Genomic DNA, 8,257 nt, shown 5'->3' with positions numbered 1-8,257 from the left:
GAGGGCAAGTGGTTCATTGCCCTGAATCCACATTGCTTCTATCAGAAAAGGGGAAATTGGAGGGAAAACTCAAGAGACAGCACTGTTTGGTGAACAGATTTCGGGGGGGGGGGGGGAACACCCTGAAGACATTTCCTCACTGGTGGGTTCTCACACATTCCATGCTGGCTGGGGAATTCTGGGAGTTGAAGCCCACCCATCTTAAAGCTGCCAAGGTTGAGAAACACAGCTCTAGAGTTACCTAACCACCGCTGAGCCAAAAATCACAGCACAGAGACAGGTTTGGTATTGCCTGAAGATCCTGTAAGTTGGGGTGGAGGAAGGACCACAGACTTTGATGATCCGGGCTTTCCTCCTGTGTTTTTATGGAGCCTCCAGAGTTATAGAGCTGCTGCTTATAGGTCCACTTTTTGGAAATACTGAGGCTGCAACATTTTACAGTTGGAAGGCCATTTGCAAATCCCTTCTCCGTATAAAAGCTAAGTTCCTCCAGAAAAAAAGAGAGCACTGAAAATTCATGTGGAGTCTGGTGCTGTTTTCTTCCAGAACTCAGAAGTCTAAGAACACAAACATCTAGTAAATGGAAAAAATGAAGCAAGAGGGACATATACTGTACGTTTCTGATTTTTTTGAGCAAGGGGGATTGATGGCATTTTCTGGTAATTGTTTACTGCACATTACAGATTTAGTTTCATTATATGCATCAGTTAGTTTGTACATTTCTGTTCCTTTTTTGGAAAGAACCCCCAGAGTAACCATTAAAACAATAATAAAATGTTTTGTCTGGGATTCCAGAAATTACAGTACTATCTGCAGTCAAACTCAAAGATTTGTGTTTTTTTGGGGGGGGGGAGCTATAAAAGAAAACAGGTGGGCCAATTCAACATCTCTAATTGAGGACGGCATAAACTTGGCCAAGATGAACCCGGAGAATCAGTCTGTTTATCTCTGCTTACTGCCCTTCAGTGCCAATTGCTGCCTTGAGGACTGTCCATGGACAGGGCCCCCAGGACCTCTGCTTGCTCTGACGCATTCATGGGTCCACCCTGGCACAGCAGAAATAACACTGGCAATGTTCCTGGGGTCACCTCAAGCAGGATCATAAATCAAGGCCCTGGGATAGAGATCAAGGCCATTTATGAAACTGCTCCTCATGAAGATCTGGTCCAGACACCAGGTGGTGATTTCCTTCTGCCCTCAGAGGTGAAAGATGTGGTGAGACTGCTGGAGACACAGCAGGGAGGAGCTCTTCACTTCAACAGGTTCCTTCCCTTCCTCTCTACCAACGGTTGGAGAAAGGAGATGTGTGTCCTTTCTCCCCCCTCCAAGTGATGACATTTGGTGTGACCTTTCGAGAGAAGAAGAACGTGAAGAGGACAGAATTCCCCATCATTATAATTATCACCTTTCCATCGGAGTTGACTCTTGAAGGAGAGGGGAAACACTTCCGTCTTTCCTTGTTTCATCAAGTTCATCAACTGCAAAGGTCAGCTGTGCAAAGAAGCCCCAAGAAACGCTGCTCCAGGCTGCGTTGGGGGGTTTGGGCAGAGGTTGCTAAGCAACTACACCCCTTCCTCTCTTTCCAGGCATTCCGGCAACAGAGTAGAGAAGAGGACCGGGGGGGGGGGGGCAAGCAATGGTCTGACCTGAGTGAAACAAGGCCTCAATTCACCCTTGGGTGGGGGCACTGGTAAGTTGGCACCCATGCACAGGAAGAGGTCAAGTGAGCCCTATTTAAAGACTGGGCACTCTCTCTGCCCTCTTAACCTTCAGCAGCTGCCTGACGGAATCGGGGCCAAAGCTCCAGCTAGAATTGGCCAACAGCCAGGTCTGGAGCCTCTCCTCTTGCAACTGCAGATGCAGCCAGAAGCCCTCAAGAGAGCCGCAGATGAAAGCTCCTGAGAGATCCATTGTCCCGATTTATTAATTCAGCCCCCTCGCATGGTTCTGACGGTCCATTGCCCTCCCATGCTTTTAGAAATGACGTGATTTGCCAATCTGCAACTTTGTGGGTTCAGTTTCCTTTGGTTTTTCCTTCAGGGTGTTGGGTGAGCCCAGCCCATTGTGGCTTACTCAAAAAACCATGGTTAATCAGCCTAAAGGTCAGACCTCCCAGTGGAAAATAGACTTACTGTATCTTATGCAGAAGACACGTGAATGCTAAAATGCTGTGCCAAAAATGCATCTTGACAAAACAGCACATCACAGCTAGTGGGACAATTATGGCAGAGTTTCCCTAACAGCCCCTCCGGCCATGTTGGACTACTACCCAATTATCCATGGCCAACATGGTCCTTCGCCAATTCTTGTTTTGCCTAGCATATCTTAGCCTGAACAGCCTCATCTAAACTAGCAGAGAGCAAAAACCGCGCAGAAGCTTCATCCGAGGGTAACAGCTTAGCCAATTGCTTTTACAGATGTTACAAATATGTCCCTGTTTTCAGCAGGACAACCGTAGGTACAACCCAGCAATCAGTAGCCCCAATCTGAAAAAAGAAGGAGGGGGACGAAGAGGTTGGATGCAATTGCACTGAACTGGAATAAGGAGACGTGAGCGCAAAGCCCTAATCATCCTAAAGGGTCTGTTGCAAAATCTTATTTCTCAGACTCACATTTGCTGGATGATTCTTCTAAAAAATTGGACTCATCTTCCAATGTGTTCGGTGCCCCCACCCGCCTAGGGTTTTTCCATCCTCTGCATAGGATGAAAAATGGATTAATCTTCACACAAAATTGAAGTCTTCTGCTTTCAGAAATGACACCATCTAGAAATCAGAGGCAAGGGGAATTTTCCCGTCTCTTGGGAAAGTACAGCCAGACTGAAGCGAACGGAGGAGTTTAACTGAGAAGTTTAATCTAAATCTTAACTGAATGTTAAGTTTTTAAGCCTGAAGCAATGGTTGCTTATCCCACTGCGGAGATTATATAACAAAGCAAAGTGGGGGTAACTTTGTAGACCCCAATTATTTCTGAGAACAATTGTGGGGCTGATTCTCAAGTGCCACAGAAGTTCTGGAGTCCCTTGCTAAGTGGCTGAGGAATTCCTCTTCCCGGGTACAAGTGTATGCAAGCAGTGTAACCTGTAGTTTGACCCTCAGGCTCAAAGCTCCATGCTCAGTCCTTCAGAAACAAAAGGTGTAGAAGGGTCACAAGACCCTGCAGGGCCTGGTAAGCTCTTTAAGGGAACAGGGCCTGGGGTTTTGCAAAAGCTGTCCCGTCTGATGAAATGTGGCTTCTTTTACTATTCTATTCCAGTGATTACCAATAACCAAGAAAGCTTCACATTCATCTATAATTTCTTACAAAATCACAAGGAATCCGGTAGCACCTTTTCCAACTCACAAATTTAACTTGTTAAATTCACAAAAGCTTATGCCTTTTAATTAAATTTGTTAGCCGGAAAAGGTGCAACTAGGCTTCTTCTGATTTTTGGCTACCACAGGCAGCTCTCCTCTTACAACGTCTAGATCATTGCAGGAAGAGAAGATATCAAAACACAGACAGATCAATACTCCAGTCATTTTAAGTGTTTTGATCATCCACTTGTCTCTAGAATTTTTCAGAATCAACAGCAACTTTTTACTGGAAGTACAGTTGGAGGGTCACTCCAACTGGCTTCTACTATGCCATGAAAACTGGGATGTCTTCTGGGAATGAAGATAAGCAGAGGGTTGGGCCATGTTGGGTAAGTGAAGCCCATCAGGGTTGCCTTGGACTGAGATGGGCAACTACACAAGTCCAAGATCCATCCAGCAATGGATCCTTGGCAGGAGACAAGACAAGACATAGGGGAATGGCTACTAGGTCTCAGCAATTCCCATCACGTGTGCCCACGCGCCATTGACAAGGTAAACCCCTCTTGCTCCAACAAACAGTATAGCTACAGGCTGCCTCCTAAGTTCCAGAGCTCCATTCTTCATCTTTGGAAGCTAAACACGTGTAACCCAAACACTTACCTATTAGACAAAGATCTACTCTTCTCCAAAGTTTCTGAAAAGCCTTTTAAAGAAGATATTTAGAATAGACTGTGAAATGCTCCTTCGTGTTTTGACATGTTGAATGGTTTCCCACACTGATGAGCTTTTTAGGGAGTGATTTGTAAACTAGCCTGAAAAAAAAAGACATTGATAGGTGACGGAGATATTCTACAGTCAGTTCTGGCCATTTCCAGTTGGCTTGAAAGGATCAGGTAACAGAGGGTGGGGAAAGACCTCTGGGTGTCTGAAGCTCCAGACCATCCTTGCCAGTCAGTGCAACGCAAATACACGCACTGTGGGCATCTTTGCACATTCCCTAAGAGACCTCAACCTGCTCAGTTGGACCCCAGTGCTAATCCTAACCTCTTTTCTCTGTCACTCTTGCAGGCTCACCCAGTGCAAAGGGGTGAATCTCACTCAGCCAACAATACTCAAGGGTTTGCTCCAGTTTCACCCAACTGGAAAGGGAGCATCTCAGGAAGGGGGCAGATCAGGTAGGCTCCCATTCCAAGCTCTTCGATGGACAGCTAACCCTTTCACGCTAGCATGTGGATGTGTTTAGCTATTTCTTTTTCTTGCCAGCCATTTTCCTACAAGGATGGCTATGGTGGGAATTGCACCCCCCCAACACCTGGAAGCACCAGGCTGGGAAAGGCTATTCTACACAAAGCTGAGCTATTAAAAAGCAAGGAAGATCCGAACATTCAATTCAGATTGGAAGAGGAACTTGGAAAGCTCACCCCAGGGACAGCATGTGGGGATTTCGCTTTCTCACTGCTTCACAACAACTAATTCTTGGCTCATTTCCTTTAGGAGCAGATGCTTGTCCGATCGAATAGTGGCCCTTAAATGCTTTCGTAAGTTTGCACATCTCACTGTGGGCCACTCCAGAAACTGACACCAAGAGGCTGCTGAGTTGTCCTAAAGAAGCCCGGCTATGCCACAGGCTATCTGCGATTTAAGCCCAGCAGCTTGGAGGAGATGCTGAGATTTGTGGTCTTTTGACTCTTGTACCTACCGTATTCACAGGAAGCATTCATTTCTACCCCTTCTTTACAGAGTGTGGCAGCCATTCCAGAGCATTACAGACAACAGAGGGAAAGGAAGCACCTCTGGCGCATTGGCCATGGCAGGTCAGCCTCCATCTCAGGGCCAAGAGGATCTGTGCAGCTGCTGGGTTATCACAGGAACGGATTGTCACCGCTGCCCACTGAATAGAGAGGTCACGTCCAGGGAAATCGGAATGGTTAATGTCAACTGTTAGCCCGAGTGAGCCTCCCTTGACCAGCCTGAAGTCCTTTAAAACACTTTGACCTCTTACCACCCTCTGGAGCTGGTTGAACAAAAAAGCCCAACAAGAGAGTCTGGAAAGGCCCTGGACACTCAACTTTTTGTCCCATTTTAGGCACCATCAGCTTTCCAACTGGAGGGCTTCTGCAGGGCTCCAGGCCCCTCCTGGAGTTAAAGAAATGACAGGAATCACTTTGGAGAAAGTGGTCATCCATCTAGACTACAAGAACCAAAGCCACGATTGTGGCATTGCAATGCCGAAGCTGAAAGAGGCGTTGGATTTCTCTGCTCCGTTCCATCTGGCGACAACCTTGTGAACTGAAAAAATGGAATCAGGCCCATCTTAATCTTATAGGGAGCACAAAGATGGGCTGTGCTAAGGTTTGCTGAGAGCAAGGGAAAGTGGTGTGAAATAACACACCAGAGGGAGGAAAGGGGTGGTGTGCTATATGAAACAGGCCTGCCCCACATCAAGGAAGATGCAATGGGATCGGTGTTAGGGTTGAATCATTCTTAGGTCTCAGAAAATAGCGAAGAATTGGGTCAGACGGAAAGAGGAGCGGGAAAAGTCAAGGGAAAGGTCTTCCTATCTACCTGTCTGACCTTTCAGTCCTCCTCAGAGGCCTTCCTCGACCAGATCCCACTACTACCAGGGAAGGGAGAGGGGACTTCTCAGTTGTGAGTCCCACTCATGGAATGCCCTTCCTGGGGCCAACATCAGCATCTTTTAGGAGCCAAGCAAAGTCGTTCCTTTTCTTCCAGGAATCTGTAGAGCTAGTTTTTGATTCCAAGTGCCCACATTGTACTGTCTGTCTGTCCTGCACTGCTTATTATCTGTACTTTAGGATTTTAAGTGCATTCACAACGTACTCAGAAGCATTTGATGAACGGGCAGACTAAAGTATAATGAGTAAGAAAGTTGGAGGCAAGAACTTGCAGGAGCTAAAAAGATCTTCCCAGCCCAAACTGGAAAGTTTAGCAGAATTTGGGAAGTGGGTCCTCTAGGAAAAGTAAATTCACCCACCAAGGGTGAATCCTTACACAGCCCAAATAAATGGATCCATGTATGGGAAAGAAGCATTTGCAGACACAGGAGAAGCCCAGTGTTTGCAGACATTGAGTTTTAGGGAGAAAATGCCCTCAGAGGAGAACTTCAGTCTAGCCATGTCTGGAAGGCTATTAACTCAATACAAAATCCTGACTCTTGGAGGAGAAAGAATGAACCATGAGAGAAACTGTACAATGTAGTAGAATACCCTGGAAAAGGGACTTTTGCCATGCAAATCATACAGACCCTTCCCAAACTCCAGCTAGGGCAGGTTTGCACAAGCAATCTAGTGCCAATAGCTGCAGAACCGATGATGCTTTATATAGCTGCCCGTCTCACGCACATGACTCTGGGCCGTGCACAATAAACATTTCATTCTCAGAGACTGTCCAGGCTGCCTGTTTGCCTCCATCCTGCGACGGCCAAAGCTTAATTCAGGAGCCTCCAAGGACAGAAAACAGTAAGCTGTCTCCACCAGGAGAAAACGATGAAAAACCATTCTCTGCCCAGATATATTCCACCAGAACGAAATGGAAATGCTAGTGTTTGTTATTAACCTGGAATACTTTTCAATTCTCCTCTTCAGACCATTCACCCCATTATTGTAGTACTCCCCAACGGTGTGTGTGTTATCTTAAATCAACTGTTCACTGTAGTTTAATTGCAAGCCATGTGGGACTCTGACAGAAGACACTACAGAGGAGAGTCAGCCCAGAGCCCTGTTCTGGGGAGAACATCCATTCGCTTGCGGAGTAGAAAAGGCAGTTGTTCCTGCTTGTCTCACAGCCCCAGCCATTGCAGCTGGCCCCCCGATGGGAGTGGCAATGACCCCGAACAACCTCCAGAATTGCAGAGTCGCACGTGAACCCAAAACTGAACTCAGGCCTCAGGTGTTGTGTGGCTGCTCTGTGGATGGAAACCTTGACGCCTGCAAGGTCACTGGACGGGAGGGAGCAAGTAGTATGGCGTTTCCAGGAGATAGGTGAGCATGGGGTCTATTATAGATCCTAGGGTGGGATCTAGGGGGTCATTCCACCCAACCCGCCCCTTGCTCAACAGATAGCCAAAGAGCTGAGCGCATCCCCCCCCCCCCGCCCCCATACCTCAGGCAAAGAGCCGGCCACTTCCTGAGCAGACTGTTCAGGAAGACTGGTCTGAAAATTTCTTTGTGGTGACCTGAATCTGCTCTTCCACCCTTCCCATTTATTGCCTCTAATTTGCCCACCTCCTGCAGATACTTGAAAACACCTTGTTTTAATCGTTCAGTACCCAGCAAAGCCTTCTCACTACATTTCTGGCTCAACAGCGGAAAGCTTTATTGACTTATAACCACTCCCTTCCCAACACTTTGTTGTGAAACCATTCCAGGATAGTGAACATATACATCATCTTTGTTTTAGAAATACACAACCGTCAGCGAGGACCAAAAGAGAAAAATTCCCACCATTAACCTAGACTGAACTCTAGGTCCCAATTTACATTCCTTGCTACCTCCACCCCACTCACAAAACTAGTGTTGGCACCAATTGAACCTTCAGAGGAAGGATATCCCAAGCCTAGATGCCACCCAACTGCATTTCCAGTTCTTAAAGGCTGGACTTTGCTGATGGGATAACCCCAAGTGCCAAAGCTCCTGAAAAGAAGATGTAACAACTTAAGAACAAAGAACCCCAGATATGAAAGGTAAAGATGCTTTTGATGGGAGCTGGGCTCCTGGTGAACCAAGACAACTTTAGGGGGTGTGTGTGTTACCATTGCCTTCTTCCAAAATGTGTTGTTGTTGTTCTTTACTAGCCTACAGCTTTACTTTTCTTTGCCTGGCCAAGATTAGCTTCTTGAGATCAGCTGAAGTTGGCCAGGCACTGCCATCTGCTGAGAGGAGTTAAAATTTAATCTTTCAAAAACCGCCTGTGCATTCAGAACACCCAGAAAAACATAATAT

This window comes from Python bivittatus, unplaced genomic scaffold (assembly GCF_059951505.1).
Source record: "Python bivittatus isolate LINGU-HERP-01145 unplaced genomic scaffold, Pbiv_v1 ctg000320_np1212, whole genome shotgun sequence".
In the NCBI taxonomy this organism is placed as follows: Eukaryota; Metazoa; Chordata; class Lepidosauria; order Squamata; family Pythonidae; genus Python; species Python bivittatus.
This window is presented reverse-complemented; position numbering follows the sequence as displayed.